Source organism: Archocentrus centrarchus, chromosome 2, assembly GCF_007364275.1.
Source record: "Archocentrus centrarchus isolate MPI-CPG fArcCen1 chromosome 2, fArcCen1, whole genome shotgun sequence".
NCBI lineage: Eukaryota > Metazoa > Chordata > Actinopteri > Cichliformes > Cichlidae > Archocentrus > Archocentrus centrarchus.
Window position 1 is genome coordinate 6648063 of NC_044347.1, and position 13754 is coordinate 6661816.

The window sequence follows — 13754 nt, forward strand, 5'->3', positions numbered from 1 at the left end:
TCAAGACATCACGAAGCCTCCACATCATGTGCCACATCCCAGTCTTCTGCTGGATCACTGCTACAGTTCTGGAGGATGAGCTGAAGACCAGAGAGAGAGGAGAGCTGCCCAAGACCCTGACTGAGATGTACATCCACTTCCTGGTGGTTCAGGCCAAAGTGAAGAAGGTCAAGTATGATGGAGGAGCTGAGACAGATCCACACTGGAGTCCAGAGAGCAGGAAGATGATTGAGTCTCTGGGAAAACTGGCTTTTGATCAGCTGCAGAAAGGAAACCTGATCTTCTATGAATCAGACCTGACAGAGTGTGGCATCGATATCAGAGCAGCCTCAGTGTACTCAGGAGTGTTCACACAGATCTTTATAGAGGAGAGAGGGCTGTACCAGGACAAGGTGTTCTGCTTCATCCATCTGAGTGTTCAGGAGTTTCTGGCTGCTCTTCATGTCCATCTGACCTTCATCAACTCTGGAGTCAATCTGCTGGAAGAACAACATTCAACCTCCATATGGTTTACATTATGGTCTACATTATTTAAAAAATCTAAATTACAATCTTTGCACCAGAGTGCTGTGAACAAGTTCTTACAGAGTCCAAATGGACACCTGGACTTGTTCCTCCGCTTCCTCCTGGGTCTTTCACTGCAGACCAATCAGACTCTCCTACGAGGTCTGCTGACACAGACAGGAAGTAGCTCACAGACCAATCAGGAAACAGTCCAGTACATGAAGGAGAAGCTCAATGAGAATCTGTCTGCAGAGAAAAGCATCAACCTTTTCCACTGTCTGAATGAACTGAATGATCGTTCTCTAGTGGAGGAGATCCAACAGTCCCTGAGATCAGGAAGTCTCTCCAAAGATAAACTGTCTCCTGCTCAGTGGTCAGCTCTGGTCTTCATCTTACTGTCATCAGAAGAAGATCTGGATGTGTTTGACCTGAAGAAATATTCTGCTTCAGAGGAGGCTCTGCTGAGGCTGCTGCCAGTGGTCAAAGCCTCCAACAAAGCTCTGTAAGTTATCACAAAGCTTTATGCATTAAAGACACTTTAAAGGAAATCACTTATTTCTTTTTTCTTCTAATGATCCATATAGTTGGATATTTGTCACATTTGTCACATTTAAATATTTCAGATATTTCAGATAATCAAATTTTAATAATTTAACAGCTGTAAATATTACACATGTAATTTTCAGATAATTGAGTTGATTCATTGAGGGATTTTTGTTTTCTCTTGGGCCTGTCATGTCTGGCAGTTTTTACAATCAGAATGATGATCCGAATGCATCATTGTACCAAATATATTTGCTTTTACAAGAAGAGCTCTATAAGTTTTCTAAAGGTTATTCTTGTTAATGTTTGCATTTTATTTTTACTCTTGCCAGATCTGACAGGCAGGAAGAAAAAAACAGAAAGAAGCCAAAATAAAAAAGGACAGAACAGAGAGAGAAATAATAATAATAGAAGATACAGTGGTGTGAAAAAGTGTTTGCCCCCTGCCTCATTTCCTGTTTTTTTGCATGTTTGTCACACTTAAGTGTTTCGAAACATCAAACCAATTTAAACAATAGTCAAGGACAACACAAGTAAACACAAAATGCAAGTTGTAAATGAAGGTGTTTATTAGTAAAGGTGAAAAAAAATCCAAACCATCATGGCCCTGTGTGAAAAAGTGATTGCCCCCTAAACCTAATAACTGGTTGGGCCACCCTTAGCAGCAACAACTGCAACCAAGCGTTTGCGATAACTTGTAATGAGGCTTTTACAGCCTTCTGGAGGAATTTCGGCCCACTCATCTTTGCAGAATTGTCCTAATTCAGTTACATTAGAGGGTTTTCGAGCATGAACGGCCTTTTTAAGGTCATACCACAACATCTCAATAGGATTCAGGTCAGGACCTTGGCTAGGCCACTCCAAAGTCTTCATTTTGTTTTTCTTCAGCCATTCAGTGGTGGACTTGCTGGTGTGTTTAGGATCATTGTCCTGCTGCAGAACCCAAGCACGTTTAAGCTTGAGTACACGAACAGATGGTCTGACATTCTCCCTCAGGATCTCTTGGTAGACAGCAGAATTCATAGTTCCATTTATCACAGCAAGTCTTCCAAATCCTGATGCAGCAAAACAGCCCCAGACCATCACACTACCACCACCATATTTTACAGTTGGTATAATGTTCTTTTTCTGAAATGCAGTGTTCCTTTTACGCCAGATGTAATGGGACACACACCTTCCAAAGAGTTCCACTTTTGTCTCATCGGTCCACAGAATGTTGTCCCAAAAGTCTTGGGGATCATCAAGATGCATTTTGGAAAAATTGAGACGAGCTTTAATGTTCTTTTTGCTCAGCAGTGGTTTTCTTCTTGGAACTCTGAGCAAAAATGGCCTGCATGGCAGAGTTCCAAGAACTCACTTGCTGTGATAAATGGAACTATGAATTCTGCTGTCTACCAAGAGATCCTGAGGGAGAATGTCAGACCATCTGTTCGTGTACTCAAGCTTAAACGTACTTGGGTTCTGCAGCAGGACAATGATCCTAAACACACCAGCAAGTCCACCACTGAATGGCTGAAGAAAAACAAAATGAAGACTTTGGAGTGGCCTAGCCAAAGTCCTGACCTGAATCCTATTGAGATGTTGTGGTATGACCTTAAAAAGGCTGTTCATGCTCGAAAACCCTCTAATGTAACTGAATTAGGACAATTCTGCAAAGATGAGTGGGCCAAAATTCCTCCAGAACGCTGTAAAAGCCTCATTGCAAGTTATCGCAGACGCTTGGTTGCAGTTGTTGCTGCTAAGGGTGGCCCAACCAGTTATTAGGTTTAGGGGGCAATCACTTTTTCACACAGGGCCATGATGGTTTGGATTTTTTTTCACCTTTACTAATAAACACCTTCATTTACAACTTGCATTTTGTGTTTACTTGTGTTGTCCTTGACTATTGTTTAAATTGGTTTGATGTTCCGAAACACTTAAGTGTGACAAACATGCAAAAAAACAGGAAATGAGGCAGGGGGCAAACACTTTTTCACACCACTGTAGATAGATCCACATACACACACATTCACCTTTATATACATGCATATACACATACAGTCGGGCTGTAGTTTGTAGTAATGTGTGTTTGCCTCTGTCATGGAACGTACTGAATAATGAGGGCAAAAAGCTGCAACCACCCCCATCCGGATCCAGAAGCAAGTAGGAAAAGACCCACGGGACCCAGGCCATCCTCGGCCCACCAGGAGCTCAGAAGACCCGATGCCACGCATCCCGATGGCAACCATGCACACACACTAGAGGAGGAAGGAGGGAGACCCCAGACGGAGCCCCCGCAGTCAACAGGCAAGAGCCCAGAGAGCCAGAGGCAATGAGCAGCCTATTTAAATTATTATTGTCCCTTAATTGTTTAAATCATCATTTTTAATATAAATCCCAGCTTGCCCTGCAGGCAGTCTTTGTCCTCTGAGCTCAGGTCCTCTACCAGAGGTCTGGGAGCTTGAGGGTCCTGCACAGTATCTTAGCTATTCCCAAGACTGCCCTCTTCTGGACAGAGATCTCATTTGTCATTCCTGGATCTTCTAGAGCCATTCTCCCAGTTTAGGGGTCACTGCTCCGAGCGTTCCGATTACCATGGGGAAAAATGTTACCTTCACCTTCCACGTCCTTTCTAGGTCTTCTCTGAGCCCTTGGTATGGTTTTGAGCTTCTCATGTTCACTTGCCTCTCTTGGTATTGCAACGTCTATCACAACAGCTTTCTTCCTCTGTTTGTCCACCACTGCTATGTCCGGTTGATCAGCCATCACAAGTTTGTCTGTCAGTATCTGGAAGTCCCACACAATCTTAGCTCTGTTATTCTCGACCACCATTGGTGGTAAATTCGTGGATCTTTGTTGTTTCATCCAGGACAGTGGTTCTGACACTAGTCCTTGGCCTTCTTCCTTCCGCTTAGCATACAGTCTCAGGGTGCTGGATTTGGGGTGAAACCCTCCAAGGTAAGGAGCTTTCTCATCTTAACATCAGTGGCCATTTCGTAGTTGGTATCCATAGCCTGTTTTGTCAGTGATCTGGCTGAGGGGATTCAGGCCTATGCAGAACAGCAGTGGTGCAATTGGTTTGAAATTTGCCTCCAGTGTTGTTCTCCACATTCCCAATAAGTTCCTAATGAAAGCTCTTAGTGTCCTGTTGATTTTGTAGAGTTCTAGGCATTCCAGGTCCATTTGTGTGACATTGAGTCAAAGGCTTTCTTGCAATCATCCCAGGCAGTGCACAGGTTGGTCAGCCTGGTCTTACAGTCTTGAGTGACTGCTCTGTTTACCAGTAGGTGGTGTTTTGCTCCTCTGGTATCTCTGTCAATTCCTTCCTGGGCCCCGCTTATACATTGAGCCACGTGCCTGCTCATCTTAGCTGCTATGATGCCTGAGAGGAGTTTCCATGTTGTACTGAGGCAGGTTATTGGCCGGTAGTTGGATTTGATCAGTCCCTTCTGGGGGTCTTTGGGAATCAGGACCATATGGCCTTCAGATGCTCATGGAGTGTAGTTAGCTTCTTTAGCCAGAAGGTGTGTATCATGTCAGGACCTGGTGCTGTCCAGCTCAGTGAGACTCTTTCTTGGATGTCTGCCACTGTGTTGGTTACTGGAACCTGTTCAGGGAGGTTGCTGTGGTCTTCTCTTAGATCCACTAACCACTGAGTATTGGTGTTGTGTGACGCATCCTTCTCCCATATGCTCTTCCAGTATTGCTGCATCTCCAGTCTTGGTGGGGGGGTGCTGTTCTCATATTGTCCCTACTGAGAGTAAACCTTGGATGGTTCAGTGGAGAACATTAAATATATATTGATGATCATGCAAATGTGACAAATATGTAACAAACTAAGACATCATTAAGGGGGCAAATACATTTTCACAGCACTGCATTAGGTTTCAGCAATTTGCTTCATAGCACCAGTTGTCCTATTGCTCCTCTGTGGCATCACTGCCTTCCAACAGGAGCCTGTAATTATGGTGCTGCTATCCACCCTCCTTATCATACAAAAAAAAAATGAAACACAAACAGGCACATTGTGAGTTTGTTTCTCACTTCCAGGATGAAGAAGCATTTGCATGTTGACAAACACCACTGTCTGATTCATCCTCTTAATTTCTGAACATACATTGACTGGATGTCAGCTGAACAGATATAATGTTGTTTATTTATGACGTCGACCAACTTTTCAGCTTAGACAGACAGTTCTGTTATATCATCCAGGTAGTTTTTTTCTGTGTGAAATATCTCTCCTCTCTCTGCACTCTTCACTGTTCCCTCCCCAACACAGCAGGAAACAAGTTAAGGAGATGAGATAAAGTAACATCTGTGGATGGACAGTTACATTAATCATCAATTAAAAACAAAAAAAACACAAAAAACAAAACAGTCCAACAGTCAGAAATATGCTCCTCCTATTTATTCTCATATCTGATGAGAACTATGATGGATCAGTGTCACTCCACACACACACACACACACACAAAGTATGGATGCTCAGACATGTCTGTGTTGCAATTTTGGTTATTTGTGGACGATGCAAAACTGTAGCAAAGCAGATTTAATTGATTATGACTCTCAGAATAATGATAATATCAATTTAGTGCATTAATGGGGAAATTAGATTAAAAGATTGGTGAGCTATTGCACGTCACTTTGACCATTGTTGACACCATCATCCATCAGGACAACCCTGCACTATATGTTATATCTCCTCAGGCTGAGCAGCTGTGATCTGTCAGAGAGAAGCTGGGAAGCTCTGTCCTCCTCTCTTCAACTAGAAGACTGTGAGCTGACAGAGCTAGACCTGAGTAACAACAACCTGCAGGACTCAGGATTGAAGCTGCTGCTTGCTGGATTGGAGAGTCCCCGCTGTAAACTGGAGACACTCAGGTCAGATCATGTGGTTTGTGATTTGATTTGAGATCTTTTTACCAAATTCTTGCTACATTTAATTTATATCCTGACATGTCCTTACTTGTAAATCTCTTTCATATTCATGCGACTTGTGTTAATGTTACTGTCCTATTATAAGTGAAACTGTAATAATTAGGGGTGGGACTTTAACGCGTTAATTTTGATTAAGTAACTATGGGGAAAATAACGAAATAAAAAAATTTAAAGCATTTTAATCACACTTTGCACCGTGGAACGTTTCTCAGTCCACGAGTTCCAGGCATACAGATTATATCGATGAACACTGTGATGAGCATGATGAGCTATGTGAAATTCAGGGGCCGCATCCTGCGAAGGCTGCATCCTCTCTGTCCTCGCTGTTTAACCAGCTGCTTTTCCACAGCTGTGTAAAAGCAGCTGGTTAAACGGCAAACAAACTTTTGCTCCTTTTTGTGGTTTAATTTTAAATCTTTAATTCAAAATAAGCTGTTAAAACAAGCATAACACATTTCAACATCAAGGAATACAGCTGAGCTAATGATTAATTTCCAACTATATTAAGTGAGACATTAATGTTGAATAAAACTATCCAGTTATGATGCTTTACTTTAATTTCAGGAGTTTGCTTATCACAGGAGCACTTCCACCCTTCATTGGTCTGTGTAGTAAACTGGTGGGAAGATAAACAAAATTTTGAAGTTTAAGCTTATGTATATTGATTCATTCATCAACCAAACTTAAATGAATACTTCTCATTTTAAATATTGAAATGTGATTAATTTCAATTAATTAATTAGAAAGCTCCTAATTAATTAGAATAATCTTTTTAATCGAGTCCCACCCCAACAAATAATATTAATTATTTGGGGAAAAACAAACATTTGAGAGGAACCTGTGTATTCAGACTCAGAGCTTTAGCTGTGAAGCAGACCTCTAATGTGCTCCTCCTCATCAAACATCATCATCATCATCATCATCATCATCATCAGTCTGTCACTCATCTGCATCATCATCCACTCTGCTTCACTCCCAGCAGCTGAAAACAGTAAGACAGCTGCAGCACAAGGTTCAGTTAGCTTTGCTCAACAATAGAAAGAAATGTGCTCCAAAGAGATACTTTTACTTTCTTACTCTGAGTACATTTCACAGCCTGTACTTTTACTTGAGTAAAAGTGAAAAAGTACAGGCTACTCTGGTAGAGGTACTTCAACCTTTTCCAGAGTATTTTTTAACACAAGTACTTTTTAAGAACAGAATGTCAGTACTTTTGTAAATGCAGTGAATTTTGCTGCATTGAAGAGAGTTGTGGAGTATTAATTGTTACCTTATTTTAATATATATGCGAAACATATGATTTGGACCTGTGAATTACAGTGTGAAAAATCAATATAAGCCATGTCTCCATACACTTATAAACTATTTCTATCCCATATTATATTTCACTTAAGCCCCTTACAAAGCTACAGTGGACAATTTGTGTGTTCACCAATGATCTGTGATATTAGAAAATTTGGTATTGAACTGTGTGGTTTCTTGATCTTAAAGCCATGATGTTGTGTTTGAAGGAATTCTTGGTTACACAGTCTTTATAGAATAAAAGAAGGCCAATGATCTTCTGCACACTGAACAAAGAAACTTACAGCCTTATATATGCTTTAACATCTGGTACTCATGTTGTCACACATAGACTGGTTTCTACCAGTTTTCTTGGAGGGGCTCAGAGACCCCCAATTTTACAACTTTCCTTTTTTTGGTGAAGTTAAACAGTGAAGATGAGCTCCCAAACTGAGAGTTCCCTTGTTGGAATTTTCTTACACCTTTAGGAGACAACATGAATGCAGTTTCACATTCAGACACTACAACTGATACCAAGTAAACACAACACAACTTTTAAAAGAACCTTCTGTACTTTTATCATATAGAGCAGATGTCCAGCCATCAGTTTGTGCCCTGAAGCTCTGCTTACTTGTGTTATGCAGCAGGACAATGATCCAAAACACAGCAGCAAGTCCACCTCTGATTGGCTAAAACAAAGTCCTGCTGAGATGCTTTGGCCTTAAACAGGCCGTTCATGCTGGAAAACCCTCCAATGTGGCTGAATTAAAACTATTCTGTAAAGAAGAGTGGACCAAAATTCCTCCACAGTGATGTGAGAGACTCGTCAGAAACGTGATTGCTGCCAAGGGTGACACAACCAGTTATTTATCAGGGTTGCTGCTGAGGCCGGCAAGGCAGAGGACCCCAATGCAGGACTCAAAGGCCAGAGCTAACTTTATACTCCAGCTTTATTAACAGGAACCCAGAATGTAACAGAGCTGGTCAGGAGCCAGCAGTACATAACTCAAAAAAAACAAACAAAAAAAAACCAGTCAAATTTGGCTAGACTTCAACATGAACTTAAGGCATAAGACACATAGCAGGGAAACAAACTACAATATGACAAGGAACAAAGGGAAACACAGACAATATATCCACAGAGGGACAATCAGGGAACAGGTAACAGGTGAGGAGCACAGCTGAACATAATTACAGAGATGAGACAAAGACATGAGAAACAAACAGACACAGGAACACCGACAGAACAGGAGGACATGGAAACAGTGGGAATCACAACATAACTAAACAATAATCAAGAACAAATCTCAAATAACTAAAGTAAGATCTAAAAATGCAAACTGCAAACCCATCATAAAACTAGAGCAACAACAAACTAAGAAACACAACGAGGGAAATGAAACACTTCAAATACAAACACACAAAACCCTGGACAAACAGACCAGGACTGTGACATCATTAGTTTTAGGGGGCAGTTACTTTTTCACACAGGGACAGGTAGGTTTGGATAGTTTTAGTTAATGAATGAAATCATCATTTAAAAACTGCATTTTGTATTTACTCAGGTTATCTTTGTCTAATATTAAAACTAGTTTGATCTGAAACATGTACAGTTGTGTTCAAAGTAATAGCAGTCCAACATGAGTAACCAGATCAATCAATATTTTTGGTAGGAATCATATTACTACATGGCAAATAATTTACCAGTAGGTGTAGTAGAGTCATAGAAAACCAACAGACCCAACAGTCATGAGATGCTCCTGAGTCTGTGTAATTGAATAATTAATTGAAAGGGGCGTGTTCAAAATAATAGCAGTGTAGAGTCCAATCAGTGCGGTCATTCATTCTGTGAAAAAACAGACGTCAATCAGGTGGTCCTTATTTAAGGATGACGCCAACACATGTTGTACATGTATTTCTCACTGAAAACCTGAGAAAAATGGGCCGTTCCAGACATTGTTCAAAAGAACAGCATTCTTTAAAATGTTGATTGGAGATGGGAAAACATATAAAGAAGTGCAGAAAACGATAGGCTGCTCGGCTAAAATGATCTCCAGTGCTCTAAAATGGAAAGCAAAGCCAGAGAGATGTGGACAAAAACAGAAGACTACCATTCAAATGGATGGAAGAATAGCCAGGATGGGAAAGACTCAGCCAATGATCAGCTCCAGGGTGATCAGAGACAGTCTGATGTTACCTGTGAGTCCTGTGACAATTAGAAGACGCCTGTGTGAGGCTAATCTGCCAGCAAGAAGCCCCACTGTGGAAAAATAAGGCATGTACTGAAGAGGTTTCAATTTGCCAAAGAACACATCGACTGGCCTGTAGAGAAATGTAGAAACATTTTGTGGACTGATGAAAGTCAGATTGTTCTTTTTGGGTCAGAGGGCCGCAGAAAGTTTGTCCCCTAAACACTGAATTCAAGCCACAGTACACAGTGAAGCATGTTGGTGCAAGCATCATCATATGGGGATGTTTCTCTTACTATGGTGTCGGGCCTATTTATCGCATACCAGGGATCATGGATCAGTTTGCATATATCAAAATCCTTGAAAAGGTCATGCTGCCTTATGCTGAAGAGGAAATGCCCTTGAAATGGGTGTTTGAACAAGACAAAGACCCCAAACACACCAGTAAGCGAGCAGCATCTTGGTTCCAGACCAACAAAATTAAAGTTATGGAGTGGTCAGCCCAATCCCCGGACCTTAATCCAACAGAAAACTTGTGACATTAAAAATGCTGTTATTGAGGCAAAGCCAAGAAATGCAGAGGAATTGTGGAAAGTTGTCAAAACATCCTGGTCTGGAATACCTGTTCACAGGTGCCAGAAGTTGGTCGACTCCATGCAACACAGATGTGAAGGAGTTCTCAGAAAAAGTGGTTATGGTGCTAAAATTAGTTTAGTGATTCACAGGAATGCTAATTCCTAAAGATTTTTAGTTCATAAAGTGAATATTTGAGTTCATAAAGAAAAATGCAGACACTGCTATTTTTTTGAACAGCCCAACATTAATTTTTCTTCATTTCCTGTAAAGTAACTGGAAAAATTATAGATTTTTCTTCATGTTTTGATTTAGAATATAATGTGCAGTGTCCCCAATGCCGGTAAATAAAAACAATTTAAGGATTCCGAGCTTTACTCGTGCTTTTAAATGCACTGCTATTATTTTGAACACAACTGTAAGTGTAATAATAGTTGTTAAAGTACAGCTGAAGAAGAACATTCATGCACATCAGATTGACTTCCCTGTGCTTCAGTTTCTTTGTAATGACATTCACTGAAGTTACTCATGCTCTTCCTGGCAATGTATTAATATCTGTCACCCTACACTATGCAACAAGTTGCTGGTTATCATGGGAAGTCATTGATGTGATTGTGTTTCCTTGTACTTGTTCAGTACTTCCCTGTATCACACAGCCTGCCTAAACAGGCTCTACTGCACTTCTTATTTTCATCCTCACACTCAGGTCAGTACAGCTCATCTTCCTAACTTCATACTTTCTCATTCATTACACTGATTATAATTATATATAATCATAATTATAGATGATTAACTATTAGCAACAGACCTGAGAAAGACCTCCTGTTCATGTCATTACTGCACTTCATTCACAATCATTACAGAATGATTCTTCTCACTTATTCTGTTACATTTATAATGCTGCATTTCAAGCAAAATTACCATTAGCAGAATCACATATGTATATATTATGAATAACATACTTTAATCACTAACATGAGCTACCTGGATATTCTTGTCCTCTCTGAAAGGCCTCTGTCTCTGTGCTGAGGGTCTGGATCTGTCTGAGGGATTTCCCTCTGCCTCTTTTATTTTTATTATTATAAATGTGTTTGTATTAATTTGTGGTGTTGCCACAGTAAACAATATCTTTATACATACAGCAGATTTCAGTCTTTTCATTTACAGCTGTAAAATATCTCCACAGGATGCTCCTTTTCACTTACTGCAGCCTACATGTGTATGCTCAGTGCTGCTGAGTCATGTGATGGCACAGCAACAAATCACAGAAGAGCAGAGGATGAGGGGGAGGAGCAAAGTGTGCGAGGAATGGTGTTTGTATAGATGTTGATTGTTTGATGAAGCAGGAGCAATGAAGTATTGAATGTAGTATCAATTCTATCACCCCAGTATTAATCTGATACCAATACCATCATTGATATCAACTATCACTTTAGGATTGATCAACCCACTAGTAGAGCTCCAATTAAATTAAAATATAAATTAATCTTACTTAAGAAGATTAATCCTTTACTAATTTTTTTGTTATTATTGTCTTTTCAGACTGAGTCTCTGTGACCTCTCAGAGAGAAGCTGTGAAACTCTGTCCTCAGTTCTCAGCTCCCAGTCCTCTAGTCTGAGAGAGCTGGACCTGAGTAACAATGACCTGAAGGACTCAGGAGTGAAAGCTTTATCTTCTGGACTGGATAATCCACATTGTAAACTGGAAACACTCAGGTCAGCATTCTTCAAATGTTCAACAGATGACTAAAATCTGGTTTCCGTTAGTGTCTAACTGATGCAGGACTGTGTCTGCTGTGATTTGTCAAACTATCTAAACTAGTGATGTGCTGTTCGCTAAAGAGCCGGCTCTAAGAGCCGATGCTTGGTAGTGAATCAGAAAAGCTGATTCCCATTGAATGAGAGCAGGATCCCCAATTTCTCATTAGCTCTGCTCACAAACCCGAGGACAGGGACAGAACTGATGGGCACACCATGGAGCCAATCACACAGGGGGACATGGGATTATACCATTATGTTAAAGCAGAGGGGGAGATAGATAGCCGTGCAAAAACACATGAATATGACTGATACATGTTAAAGAAGCAGGATTTGTTGCAATATAAGGAAATTGGAAATAGCAGAGCAGAGTGCCGTAAATTGAAAATTAGAATTAGAGCAGGTTCCACCACAAACCTGCACCGACATAAGAACTGTCCATCCCTCGGTGCAGTTGGAGGAGAGAGGGCAAGCTAGGTCTCCATACTGACCCTGGTGAGTCTGGTCCCGAACAAAAAACAACTGTTGCTGCATCCACCACCCTCCCCAAAACTGCAACTATAACCCGTCCTACTGCAACACAAAGCAAAATAAGTCAGTGTGTTTGTTTGTCCTGTGTTCCATTAAAAGTTTATTTAAAATGTTTAAAAAAAATTGAGTTTTTGTAACAGGAAGAATGCACAAAATCAAGCAGTTATAAAGTTTATTATAAAAAGACTGAAGGCAAAAGGGCTTCTCAGCACACAAACTATTCATTTTTGCTTATTTAGGCTAAAATACGAGGCTACAAATGCTAACAAGTAAAGAGCCGGCTCTTCTTTGGGAGCCGAGCATAAAGAGCCGACTCTCTGAAAAGAATCAAACTCCCCATCACTAATGTAATTTGTAGCAGTTTTTTTTTCTCTGCTCGAAGAATTTTTTGTTTTTTGAGTTTCTTTATTTTAAAGATTTCTTTAAATCAGCTCCTGAGCCTTGAATCTGGACTGAAATGCTTTCAGTGTTTTTCTAAACTGGCTGATGGATCTGATCAAAAAGCAAAAACATACAAAGAACAAAGTGTTGATTTGCTCACCATGGTGAAATCCTGTTTTCTGCAGTTTGTTCTTATCAGGGTTATTCTAGTTAACGAAGACGAATGAAATAAGGAAAACTGAAATTAAAAAAATCATTGTTGTTAACTGACTCCTTTGACTACGATAGCACAGATAGAAGCGAGTGTCTTGTTGTGGATGATGAAAAATGTGTGCAACACTTCTCAGTCAGGAAAAAACCACCAACATCAAAGTCCACCTGAGAAGCGCACACAAGGCAGCTACACAAACCGCTCTGATCCTATGAGGTAACCTGGCGTGCACCTCTGGAGAAACGTGACTACTCGTCCACGCAGCCCACAACATTGTGATTAACCTGTTTAGTCCTTGTGCGTTTCCGGGTACTTTATCAGTGAGAGAATAACAATCAGGAATAATAATCAAAGATCAATATAAGGACTCACAAATGTCAGCAGATTCCTGGAGGGAGACGCTGAAACTATCAGACTGAAGAAAGTGAACAAACAGGGACAAATATGTTTGCAGCCAAAACACTGAGCACAAAGAGCGAGGACCAAAAAAAGTCCCAGCCTGCACCGCATATAAAACACCAGCACACGACCACAAGGTCATTAACACACACAATCCAGCTACACAAGCATAAATACGGACATGAGGTCGGACACTTCGTAGGTTGTGTACAGAGGCCGCAAAGACCCTGCAAGTCTAATTAGGAGCATCTAACCAAGTGTTACAGCAGAGCCTTTCCCCTTTAAGAGTGAAGCCTTATGGGTAATGTATTGCAGGCCACAGGTTGAGTGTTGTAGGTTAAGGAGAGACCACCCACTTTCTCCTCCCCCTGTGTGTGTATGCGGGCTAGCGCGGGAGAGGAGCGCGAGGGAAAAGTGTGCTCGGTGTGGGTGAAAATAAGTTGTGGCTGACTACCAGCTGCTGCAGC

At 40.8% G+C, this 13754-nt stretch overlaps 1 long non-coding RNA gene across 1 annotated transcript; it reads left to right on the forward strand.

Annotated features, from left to right (window-relative positions):
• Positions 1-948: 948 nt before the first annotated feature.
• LOC115796846 (uncharacterized) lies at positions 949-12268 on the forward strand. Its single transcript, XR_004021347.1, has 3 exons — positions 949-1006; positions 5734-5907; positions 11550-12268. It is a non-coding gene; the product is annotated as an uncharacterized LOC115796846 (long non-coding RNA).
• The last annotated feature ends 1486 nt before the right edge of the window (positions 12269-13754 follow it).